General features: G+C 41.9%; 1 protein-coding gene across 1 annotated transcript in view; it reads right to left on the bottom strand.

Annotated features, from left to right (window-relative positions):
- Window positions 1–12912, bottom strand: part of LOC117364847 (drebrin-like) — a 239838-nt gene that overhangs the window by 202863 nt on the left and 24063 nt on the right. The gene's annotated exons all lie outside the window — the stretch shown is intronic.

The raw sequence follows: 12912 nt of genomic DNA, 5'->3' as shown, positions 1-12912 counted from the left end.
AAAAATGTCCCAGGAGTCTTATATGCAATTAAAAAACTGACCAATTTCAATTAGCCAACAAAGCTAATCTTATTCACGGCATCATGTGACCAATTCTTCTAGGAAGGAGTAAGGCAACGATAAAAACAAAAGACTGTGGATGTTGATGTTCTGAAAGATGATTTATTATTATTCACACTTCACAGTATAAACATACAAACACAAATATAAGTCTAAGGGCTCCTTTTATCAAGCCATGCTAGCGGTTTAACGCTGCCGGCCACGCTAGCCGCTAACGCCTGCCTTGAGCAGGCGGTAGTTTTTTGGCCAGCGCGGGGGTTAGCACATGGTTAAATGTCACACGCGCTAACCCCACTAGCGCGGCTTCTTAAAAGGAGCCCTAAGTATATAGTACACATACGATTGTCCAACCGGACTCTACACGGTCTTTGTTTCGGTGAACACGCCTTCCTCAGGAGTCCGGATGATACAGAATACACAGATAAAAGTATGGACTAAAAGCAGTGTACGTGTCTTTGAGCAGCTAACTGAAAATGGCTTGAAACGAGCAAAGTGGCGCGTAGTATAAGACCTGAAAGGATATCCAGGAGGTACATTTGTCCACAAAAACACCTTTAAAAATTAGTACACAGCAAGAACTTCCTCCATCAACAGGCCCAAAATCCTGCCACAAAAATACCCAAAACCTATGTAGCAAAGTTACTGTAGTATAATAATAACTTCTAGGGAGAGTCAAAAGCAACAACCTGTGAAAAAGCAACACTGAAAATATAATCATGGGCCCTAGAACGCCAATACACCTATCGCTGGGAAAACAAAATAAAGCGGACAGCCATAAACCTGTATGCAAAAACTCCATCCTAGCAGAATATTTCACTTCGGTCACACAGGCAAACCCTTCCTTACCAAATACAGAATAAGTGACCAGAAATAAGACAAAAAAAAGCAGCACAAAGAGTGAAACAGAAATCCCAAGAAAGCGTGACAGAGCATAATAAAAAAATACGTCTAAGTCTGTTTTGGGCCTAAGTCGCTAGTCGCCCAAAGTTGGCAGCATTTAAAGTCCACTCTCAAAAAATATGTCCCCCAATTTTTTTTTTTTTGAGAATTGTCTACTTGTACGTCCAGCCATTTAATCGTCCAGACCACTAAGTCATCTATCTTTATACCCCATTCTTGTTCAAAAAATCATTCGGGTTTTCCCTCTGCCACTGGAGTTCTTGCTTCTGATGTAACTTCCAGTTTTGCCTTAGCATTTAGCGTGTGCTAATCGTTAGCGCGTAGTAAAAGGACCCCTAAGGTAGCTCAGCACTGAGCTGTAAATCCCAGTGCGGTCTGGGACATGTAGTCCACTCAGTCTTGGGATGGCAGCCCCTGCTGTATGGAGGTGGAATGATAGCATTAGCGGAAGATAACCCCTTACTCTTCCACACCAACCAAGAAGAGAATGATGTGGAGCCATGAAACTGACAAGTTATTCCACACTTTGATTGACACTTTAGTTTCATTTCATATCATGAAAATGAAGTGTCAAGAAAAGTGTGGAATAACTTGTCAGTTTCATGGCTCCGCATCATTTTCTTCTTGGTTGGGCTGAGAACTATTCAGCAGCCCCTCAAAAATATAGACTTGCAAGTGCTGATTATATATTTATTTTATTTTAGTATTTATAGACCACTTAAGTATTTCTCCCTATCTGTCCCTATTTGTAGAGCATGAATATCCATTTTACAAAGCGGAATGCAATGTGGAACAGAAGAAACAGCAGACAATCTGGAGATAAACAAGTGGCCACCGCAGGCTTCTACAATACAGGTGGTCAGGATCTTTTATTCTTCTTTGCCTATCAAGCCTCAAATATTTGGAATTCAGTTCCTCTGGGAATATGAAGGATTAGCTCTTACTTATTGTTCTGAAAAACTTTGAAGGAATGTCTTTTTAAAAAGTATTTTGATTGACCATGTAATCTAATTTCTCTTGTTTCTTGCTCTGTATATTCTCTGCTGACTGTTCAGATGATCTTTGTGTGATTCACATTGAAGCTTAATGACACGGGGACAAATTTTCCCCATCTCCACAGTATCTCTCTATCTCCGACTTGTCCCCATGACCTCTGTCCCTGACCCAATCCTGCAAGCTCTGTCCTCATCTGCACAAGTCTTGAACACTTTAAAATCATAAGTGTTTGAGGCTTATACAGTTAAGGCAGAGCTTATACACGAATACAGGATGTCCAGGGCGTTACTGGGAGAGACCCCCCCAGGAAAGAGACTTGGGAGTGCTGGTCGACAGGTCGATGAAGCCATCTGTGCAATGTGCGACGGCAGCGGCGAAAAGGGCAAATAGGATGCTAGGAATGATTAAGAAGGGGATCACAATCAGATCGGAGAAGGTTATCATGCCGCTGTACCGGGCCATGGTGCGCCCTCACCTGGAGTACTGCGTCCAGCACTGGCCACCATTCATGAAGAAGGATATGGTACCGCTCGAAAGGGTCCAGAGAAGAGCAACTAAAATGGTTAAGGGGCTGGAGGAGTTGCCGTACAGCGAGAGATTAGAGAATCTGGGCCTCTTCTCCCTTGAAAAGAGGAGACTGAGAGGGGACATGATCGAATCATTCAAGATACTGAAGGGAATAAACTTAGCAGATAAAGACAGGTTGTTCACCCTCTCCAAGGTAGAGAGAACGAGAGGGCACTCTCTAAAGTTAAAAGGGATAGATTCCGTATAAACGTAAGGAAGTTCTTCTTCACCCAAAGAGTGGTAGAAAACTGGAACGCTCTTCCTGAGGCTGTTATAGGGGAAAACACCCTCCTGGGATTCAAGACAAAGTTAGACAAGTTCCTGCTGAACCGGAACGTACTCAGGTAGGGCTGGTCTCGGTTAGGGCACTGGTCCTTGACCTGGGTGCCACCGCGTGAGCGGACTGCTGGGCGCGATGGACCACTGGTCTGACCCAGCTGTGGCAATTCTTATGTTCTTATGTATGGGACAGGGACAGAGCTCCCAGGAATGGGACGGGGATATTGAGATCCCAAGGGGTCAGGGACAAATTTGTCCCCATGTCATTCTTTATGCAATATATGTGGAAGATTGCTTTGTATTGTATTATATTCATAGATGCCAGAGGCAAGGACACATGGGGTCATGATGATAAGGTCTCAAATAAAAACATATTTAATTTTTCTGTGAAACACAAGAATGCTAATCCCAAAACTCTGACTCATTAAGAAGTGTTCTACATGCTGTCGCACAAAAAGATGAAGAGATTATTGCAAAGGTGAAGTCAATTTAAGTGCTTCTTGCTCTCCTATTCTCATCTATAGCTGCGCAGAAGGACTCTCGATCTGAGACCTGACCTACTTTACAAAGCTTGCAGACACCGAATATTAGGAGGACCTCCTTTTATTGCTGTTTTGTAAATAAGACTGTTTGATGGCATAACATAATTCAGTTAATCAAACACTAGTCTGTGTCAGGTAACCTGTGTCTGACTATTTATCGTAGGCTAAACCCATCAAAACAAATAACCCGTGCAGATTCAATGATGTATCAAAGAGGCTCTTTATATCCAGTTTTAAAATTCACCATCTGTATGTTAAGTGTTTCTGGATTACTCACGGCGATAAAGAATCCTTATGCACGTCTTCCCTCTCAAAATGGAAAGGATTTTTGGATTTAGCTCAGGCCTTTATCAGATGTAGCTCAATATGAGTTACATTCAAGTACAGTAGGTATTTTCCTGTGCCAGGAGAGCTTACAATCTGAGCGGTCCTTTTACTCCCCTCTGCCCATAGTGGGACTTTCTCATACGCTAAGCTCATTTTTAGTGCGGCTGGAAAAATGGGCATTTTTTTATTATTTGAATTTCTGGGCATGCACAAAAAAAAAATAAATTTACTGCACATGTGCTTATTGTCTCCTATTCAGATGGTGTTAAAGGTTCCAACATTATGGGTGCATGGCAGTAATGTGCACACACTAGCTGATTAGTGCATTCATGCCCATTTTACACTCTTGATATTCCCCACTCCCCCCCAAAATACAAAAAAAAATAATTCTGCACAGTTTCCCCCTAAGTGCCTGATTGGCTCAGATGCCTCAGGCCCCTCCCAAGGGAGGAGGCTGAGGCACCTGAGCCAATTAGGGCCTTAGGTCCCTCCCCATGCATCACATGATACACCAGGGTGGGGCCTAAGGCCCGCATTGTTGACGGCGGCTGGCGGCTGAGCAGGAGGGACTGAGCACCCGTCCTGCTCCCGACTTAAAGGGAGGGTGAAGACCACCCTGTTAATAGGCCTTCAATAACTGACTTCACAACAACTCAATATGCTGGTATAAGTAATATATTTTATTAATAATCAATAACAGCTTACATGAATAAAAGGAGGGGGAGGAGGAGGGGGGACGGCGACAGGGAGAACCGAACTCGACGGCAAGAGGGAGTGGACATCACTCCTGCTATATCAGCTCGTGTCGGGGGAGGCAATGGCAGGAGGGAGTAGGCATCCCCCCTGCCATTTTATTGGGCTTGTTGGGGTGGGGCTTTTTTTTTTATTGGGCAGATATTCTGTGTGTGTAATATACATAAAATATCTGTGCCATTAAAACAATAAGAAAAAAAACCTGGCAGAAGCCCTGACAGCAGTGACAAGAGGCTACTTCTCCTGTCACTATTATCAGGGCTCTGCATCAACTCAATCGCTCACTGAGCGATTGAGTCAGTAAGTTTGCATGCAAATGATTTGCACCTCCATGCAAATCATTTGCATGCAACTTGATAGTGAATCAATCACTGTTTGAAAATTGGCCAGAGAATCGGCCAACAGCGACTGAGTCGCTATCTTTAGTGAATCTGGGCCTAAGTGTTAGAAATTCTAGCTACTGAGAAAATTCAAGATCTATTATATTTCAAGTTTGGAGAGCTACATGCAGTTCAGCATCGAGCACACATTTCAGAGCTTTCTTTGGTCAGGGCCTATTAATTTTGTATTCAGTCAGGTGCTCTGGGGGACCGAAGGTGTACCACAGTGAGGAATCAGCACAAGTCATCGAGGAACTGTTTAGACTAGGATTCCTCCCATCCTACACAGACTAAATAACTGGTCAAAATAGATTAGACAAGCTTGATTAACATCACTATAGGGTACACTAGGGGCTGTATCCGAGAAGAAGAAAGCTACATCAACCAAAGGGAAAAAATGTACTGTACATACATTTTGGGATACAGCATTTGTACTACTCTCAAGTTAAAGATATACAGTATAAGGGATATGGAAACAAGGATATTGGAAAACTGAATTTGATAGTGTGATATCCAGTGTACAAAGTGGTTTGGGAAATGATAGTGATATGTTGTAAACTGGTTGGTCTGGCCATTTTGAAATGAAAGTCTGAACCTAGTACATGGATCTCTCCCTTCCCATTGTTTTTTTCCCATAAGTGTCTTATTTACTATCAACAACTTGTATTTCTCTTCCCTTTCTTTCCTTTTGTTTTAATATGTTTGTAAGGTTAGTCTTTAATATGTCTTTCAATATTTAGTTTTTGTCATTTGTTTTGTTGTCCCCTAAAAATTTGTAATTTTATTGATGTGTACATCGCTTAGAATTTTGAATAAGCGATCAAGCGATCAATCAAATTTATATTAAACTTGAAACTTGATAAGTAACTTACCTCGACCCTGACGAAGCAAGTGAAACATTGGTTCATGTCGAGAGGGGTGCCATTAATTTTCAAGAATATTCAGATAAGTGATTGTTAAGATAAATGCAGTTCAAGAATTAAAGAATTATAAAATTAAAATTGAAAAACTGGTAAAATCTGGGATCTATGAAGAGTCAAACTGTTTGAAATTAACATCATTATTTTAAACAGTTTTCTGAAGATCCTGCTAAACTTTAATGTATGCGTTTGCAATTACAACTGACTCATAGACTAGTTGCGTGAAGTGTTTGAAGGTCAACTGGTTGGTGGCATATTTTTGTCTTTGCTTTTGAGGTCAGGATCCTAAAGAAAAGCCACTGGTGACATTCTGAGAAGTCTGAGGGGATCCCAGGCTGGCTACTGACTCTGCTTGGCACGAGGGCCATACTATACCATACCATACTCCAGGGCTGCCCAAGTCCGGTCCTCAGGATCTACTGGCCGGCCAGGTTTTCAGGATATCCACAATGAATATGCATGAGAGAGATTTACCTGCACTGCCTTCTTGGTATGCAGATCTCTCTCTCATGCATATTCATTGTGGATATCCTGAAAACCTGGCCGGTCAGTAGATCTTGAGGACCAGACTTGGGCAGCCCTGCCCCATACTCAGTCATGCACTGTGATCCCATTCCAGTAAATCCAGCTAATCACACTCATACTTCCATTTTAACTTAGCAGTGATACTCCTCACAGTGTTAGTATACTGTCACACTCCTGCTTTATAAATTTATCCCATCGTCACAGTAGCACAGTAATACAATAACGCAGCAAATTACTGCAGATAAAGACCATCACAGTCCATCTGTTCTGCCTTACAAGGTGGCCAGAGCCACACCCACCACTCTGTGCAGCTGCTAGCCATTCATGTTTAAACACTGGTTGGCTAGTTGCTATCATACCAACCACGAACAGGAAGTTAAAACGATGGAGTCTTGGTTATAACCAAGATATACACCAGACAGTGCTTTACGACCCCAGGGTGCAATGAAATTGGAAACAGTGGGAGCTAGCAAAGTGCATTCCACGAAAACATGGATATCTGCAATTTCAACTGCAGCTCCACTTATGTGGAATTTATTGCCTGGAGTTTTACGATTGTTTGGTGATGAAATAAATTTTAAAAAGATGTTAAAGACACACCTTTTTATTCAGGCTTTTATTAACTAGATTAAATTTTGATTGTTCATTGTTAGCTTCTATACTGCTACTAATGACTGGGATGTCAATTCAGAGTGGTTTGCATGAGCTTCTGTAAAAAGTGTTACAATACAGAGTTATTAATACCAGCATCCATCCGAGGGTCATCAAGGAACTGAAAGGGACCATAGCTGAACTGCTTCAACTAATAGCCAATCTGTCGATCAAATTGGGAAAGATTCCGGAAGATTGGAAGGTGGCAAATGTTACACTGATCTTCAAGAAAGGTTCGAGGGGAGATCCGGGAAACTACAGACCGGTGAGTCTGATATTGGTACCAGGAAAGATGGTAGAGTCACTGATAAAGGACCATATCATTGATCACCTTGACGGACATGGGCTGATGAGGACCAGTCAACATGGTTTTAGCAAAGGCAGATCATGTTTGACGAACTTGTTGCACTTCTTTGAGGGAGTAAACAGACAGATAGACAAGGCGACCCATTCGACATTGTATATCTGGATTTTCAGAAGGCATTTGACAAGGTTCCACATGAACGACTACTTCGGAATCGAGGGTGAAATACTCACGTGGATTAAAAACTGTCTGGAGCATAGGAAACAGAGAGTGGGGGTAAATGGACAATACTCGGACTGGAAGAGCGTCACCAGAGGGGTGCCGAAGGGCTCGGTGCTTGGATCCGTGCTCTTCAACATCTTTATAAACGATCTGGACATTGGTATGACGAGTGAGGTGATTAAATTTGCAGACGATACGAAGTTATACAGAGTAGTGAAGAAACAGGGAAATTGCAAAGATCTGCAATGTGACATAATCAAGCTCGAGAACTGGGCATCGACATGGCAAATGAGGTTCAATATGGATAAGTGTAAAGTGATGCATATAGGTAACAAAAATCTCATGCACAAATACAGGATGTCCGGGGCGGTACTTGGAGAGACGTCCCAGGAAAGAGATGGGAGTTCTGATCAACAAGTCGATGAAGCCGTCCGCGTAATGTGCGGTGGCGGCGAAAAGGGCAAACAGAATGCTAGTACAGTAATGATAAAGAAAGGGATCACAAACAAATCAGAGATTATCATGCTGCTGTACCGGGCCATGGTACGCCCTCACCTGGAGTACTGCGTCCAGCACTGGTTGCTGTACATGAAGAAGGACTTTTTACTTCTCGAAAGGGTCCAGAAAAGAGCAACTAAAATGGGTAAGGGGCTGGAAGAGTTGCCATAAAGTGAGAGATTGGAGAAACTGGGCCTCTTCTCCCTTGAAAAGACGAGACTGAGAGGGGACATGATCGAAACATTCAAGATAATGAAGGGAATAGACTTAGTAGATAAAGACAGATTGTTCACACTCTCCAAGGTAGGGAGAACGAAAGGGCACTCTCTAAAGCTGAAAGGGGATAGATTCTGTACAAATGTAAGGAAGTTCTTCTTCACCCAGAGAGTGGTGGAAAACTGGAATATTCTTCCAGAGTCTGTTATAGGGGAAAACACCCTCCAGGGATTCAAGACAGTTGGACAGGTTCCTGCTAAACTGGAACATATGCAGGTGAGGCTGGACTCATTTAGAGCACTGGTCCTTGACCTAAGGGCCGCCACGTGAGCGGACTGCTGGGCAGGATGGACCACTGGTCTGACCCAGCAGTGGCAATTCTTATGTTCATAATTATGGCATAATCATCCTACTTATGTCACCAGCACATTGATCGCCCTACTTATAGGTATATGTTCATACCAAATCAATGGTCTTACCTACCTTCACATCTAATTTTAGAAATGTAATGAAATCCCCTTGAAAAGGAAATTGATAATGTAGAGTCTGTTTAATTGATCCTGGATACTTTCTGTATATATGTGTTTTTTTGAGTGTTATATTTGAATTTGTATGTTTTACTGTAATCTGCTTTGATTTAAAACGGACAAGAAATTTTTTAAAAATAAATAAATACATATCAGTATTGCTAACAGTGCTTAACTTGTTAATTAGAAGTCTTCCTCTACCCCTTGAGTTACACAGCATCCTCACTCTTAGCATAAGCTGTGGATGGGCAGACTGGATGGGCCATTTGGCTTTTATCTGCCGCCATATTTCTATGTTTCTAATATTGTAAGTTACACATCCTTGCCACATTACCAGGGCTATTGCTGGTGTAACCATGGGCACATAAATGTTAGGCACGCCAGTGCCAGGTTACACCATAATGGAATCCAGATGCCCAGATGACATTATAGAAAAGGTTCTCACAATGTCATCAGGATAACTAAATAGAGGCCCTCAATTATATAAATTGCTCCCCTTAATTTTTATGCATATGGTAAATTTTCCAGTTGTTCTTTTTGAAGTACAAGACCAAAACGGTGTCCACCATCCTCCAAATGCAGACTCACTATGATTTTATAAAGCTGGAGAGCAGCACAGTCCCTGGACTTAATTCCTGCTTTCAGGCCACCGAGTGCACTTGAAACCTGATTATCTTGCTTCTGCTATTACACCACCACAGCCCACGGAGTCCACACATCATGTCAACATTTGTATGTGGTCACCCTCAAGGACAGCACAATGGACCTTTTCAGGACTGCGATGTCAGATTTTAAAATAAATGGAAAAAAAAATTAGTCAATCTGGTCTGCCATATTTACTTTTCAGCTGAGGCACCATGCCATCCGACTGTGCTCAGAGAGCAATACTAACCCCTTCTTTTGCAAAGCCGCAGGGTAACGGCCCCAAAGCCCATAGAGATTTAAAGGGCTTTGGGGCTATACCGATAATTGGTAACCCTAGCAATATAAAAGTCAGTTTTGCATGTGAAGTAGGGCTTTCTGCACTCAGCTGCTTCTAACACTGCACATCTTACATGCATATGAGCAGAGGTATTGCTGTGTGCGGGGTTGTGAAGGGGTTTGCACATTTGTTTGTGTGATAACCCAGAAAATGTGTGTGTGAACGCTTTTGATTTAAAAACTTCCCAGTACTTACATGGGACAAAGTATGTACGAATCAGCACTACTGCACTGGTTTGTCACATTCAGTCCCTTCACATAAATATATCACTACACAGATATTCCAAATGTTGGGGTGGATTAGCAGAGTCACACTGCAGCTGGATGTGGCACAGAGCAGTGAATTAGACATTTCTGCAAAAAAAAACAAAAAAACAGCTGCTCATGTACTTTCATATTACAGTATTTGCCTTTGCAAATACAATGTATGGAAAACTATATATATGTCATCGCTGGAACATATCCATTAAAAATAGAGCTGTCACATCTATGGATTGCATACATGTACAAAGATCGATGTCAAAGAGCCACTATTTATACAGGAACATTCACATCATGTAGAAATTACAAGAGGGTGAGCTTTGGGCATTACCTGGGCAGGACTAACATCTACATAAGTATACACTTCTCTCTCCGTATTTGCGGTTTCAGCAATCGCGGTTTTGATTACTCACGGTTTTTAGCTTGCTGGCTCCTCCCCCCAAATTACTTCAGCTTGCATAGAGAAATCACTGATTCCCAGGACTTTCTTCACCGTGTTTTGCCTCTCCTTCAGAAACAGGCCAGGTCTCCCACCATGTTATTCGCGGTTTCACCATATTCACGATGGTTTTTAATAGAAAACAGCGAATAACATATGAAAAAGTTATTTGTGGTTTTTCTGTATTTGCGGTTCTGTTAATCCCCTATCACAGCGAATACGGAGGGAGAAGTGTAGTGAAAAATTTCCACACTGGGATTTACACCAGTTCAAAAGCATGCAAATGTTTTTGTTGGGGGATTTTAAATGCTCATTTTAACCAAGGAGTTTCATGAGGGATTAAAGGAGCAATTCTTAATCCCCCATTGTATCTTTCTGGCTTCAAAATGCAACCAAGCTATAAAATTTCAGCTTCACCATCTAACTGGTGATACGAGGGGTGTTCAATAATTTATCTACCTGAGTATGAAAGGAAATAGCATGTTGAATCAAGTCTGCATATTATGATATGTCTCAAGGTTACTCATGCACAGTTTCGGCTTAGTGCGAGTCTAACATTTCAAGAGACAGGATGTCAGGATTGTCCTCGTGCGAATCAAGTAAGAAACTGCTAGATTTGGAGCGCCATTCAGTGATAAAATTTCTCACAAAAGAAGGGAAAAAGCCAAAGGAGGTTCATGATTGCATGACTGCAGTTTGTGGTGAGTCTGCCCCATCATCCTACAAAGTAAAATTTTGGAGCAAGCAATTTAAGTGGGGCAGAGTCCATTGAAGATGACCCTCACATTTCCACAGAAATGTGCGAGAAAATGTAGGATTTAATTTTGTCAGACAGATGAATTAAGGATTCCCAAATCGCTGAAGAAATGGGCATCTTGGCAGGTACAGTTTGGAAAATAATTCATGAAAAGTTGGGCCAATAATTCATGTCCAAGGTTAGTGCAAGATGGGTTCCAAGAATGCTGATGCCATGTCGGAAGGCCGTGAGGCTCCAGTGCTGTCCGAAGAGCTTGGAGATGCTACATGAAGACCAATGTTTTAAATAAATATTAGATGTTGGCACCCAATTATTGATGTTTCCAAGCTTATTAGTCACTTTATTTGCATGAATATCTCAGATGTGCTCGCACAGCTGGGTGTGGAAATTTTTGCAACGTTGGATGCCCAATTTATAGAAGAGGGTGAATTGCATGCGCAATTTCATTTAATTGGCTGTTAACTGCAGTTAACGGCTGATTATTGCCTTAAATTGGTGTTGCCAGTAATTAGAACCAATTGGCAGTAGCCTGTGCAACTAATCTTCACTATAGTAGAAGCTGCATGCATAATTTCTGTCACATACAACTTCTAGGGGGTATGGCCATGGGAGAAGCATGGGTAATCAACACCAAAAAGAAAAAAAAAACTGCACAAAACAGCAGAAAAGACCAAGTCGTCAAGCTTTAATTGGAACATATATACAGTGTAGAACAAAAACCATCCTGGAATGGACCGTGTTTCAGCTACAAAGCCTGCATCAGGGGTCCAAATAGTTCTGGTATGTCCTACTATATAGATAACTTGACAAAATGTGCAACAAGACCTCTCTTTGTCTCCAGAAATCAGGCTGCAATGCAAGACGCCAACAGCGCCTGTTTGAAAGCAAAACCAGGAATAGGAGAGTAGGTTGGTGATGCTGCTGCTTGTGCCAGGAAGAGATGCGGGGGAAAAGAAGGGGCGTGCACAGCAGGGGGGAGAAGAGGGCAGGGGAAGGACTCCTCCCACCCTCGCTATGCCACTGGCTGTTCCTGTGGGTTACTATCCAAGCTAAGTACAAGCTTTAAGCATCAGTCATTTTTTTGTATTTTGGACACTTTTGAATTTTGAACTGCACTTGAGAAACTTATAAAATTATTTGGGGAGGTTTTTATGCTAATGATTGTAAGCTGGAAAGTAGATGATAGCTATAAAGCACCATGCAATAGCTTTCCTTACATCTGAGGTAGAGAATGACACGGTGACAAAATTCATCACCGTTCCCGTCCCCGCGGATAACCGCGGGAAATAATCCCATCTCATTTTCTAGTGTCTATTTCAACCTCGGTCCTTCTACACCAGCATTCTTCAAAGCAAAGCTTGCGGGTCAGTGGTTGTGCCCAATTATACTCTGATTCTTCCCTCTCTCCTTAAAGAATGACATGAAGATGGTTTCCCGCGGTTATCCGCGGGGACGGGAACGGTGTCATTCTCTAATTCTGAGGCTTTTCCTACCCCGTAGTTAAGACAGTTGTGAAGAAAACAGTGTGTGTATTATTTGTTGTACAGTGAGTTTATAAGTAAATCTTGAAACCTAAATTTTGGTACCTTTTATTGAATTTACTCCTAAATACCTCCTCACAGTTCATCATCAGGCATTTGGCCCAAAGGGAGAGGTTTAATTGCTCCTCCAATCCTGAGCAAGCCACTAATGTTCGCTGAGAATCATACAGAAGAACTGCCATAGTCAAAAAAGAGACTGAGGTTAGAACAGTTATAAATATTTATTGTAAGTACTTGTTAACATCTAATTCAATAGAGGATTTATG

Source organism: Geotrypetes seraphini, chromosome 1 (assembly GCF_902459505.1).
Source record: "Geotrypetes seraphini chromosome 1, aGeoSer1.1, whole genome shotgun sequence".
NCBI classification, from domain to species: Eukaryota; Metazoa; Chordata; class Amphibia; order Gymnophiona; family Dermophiidae; genus Geotrypetes; species Geotrypetes seraphini.
The sequence above is the reverse complement of the archived record's forward strand: the minus strand, read 5'-3'. Positions and strand labels throughout refer to the sequence as shown.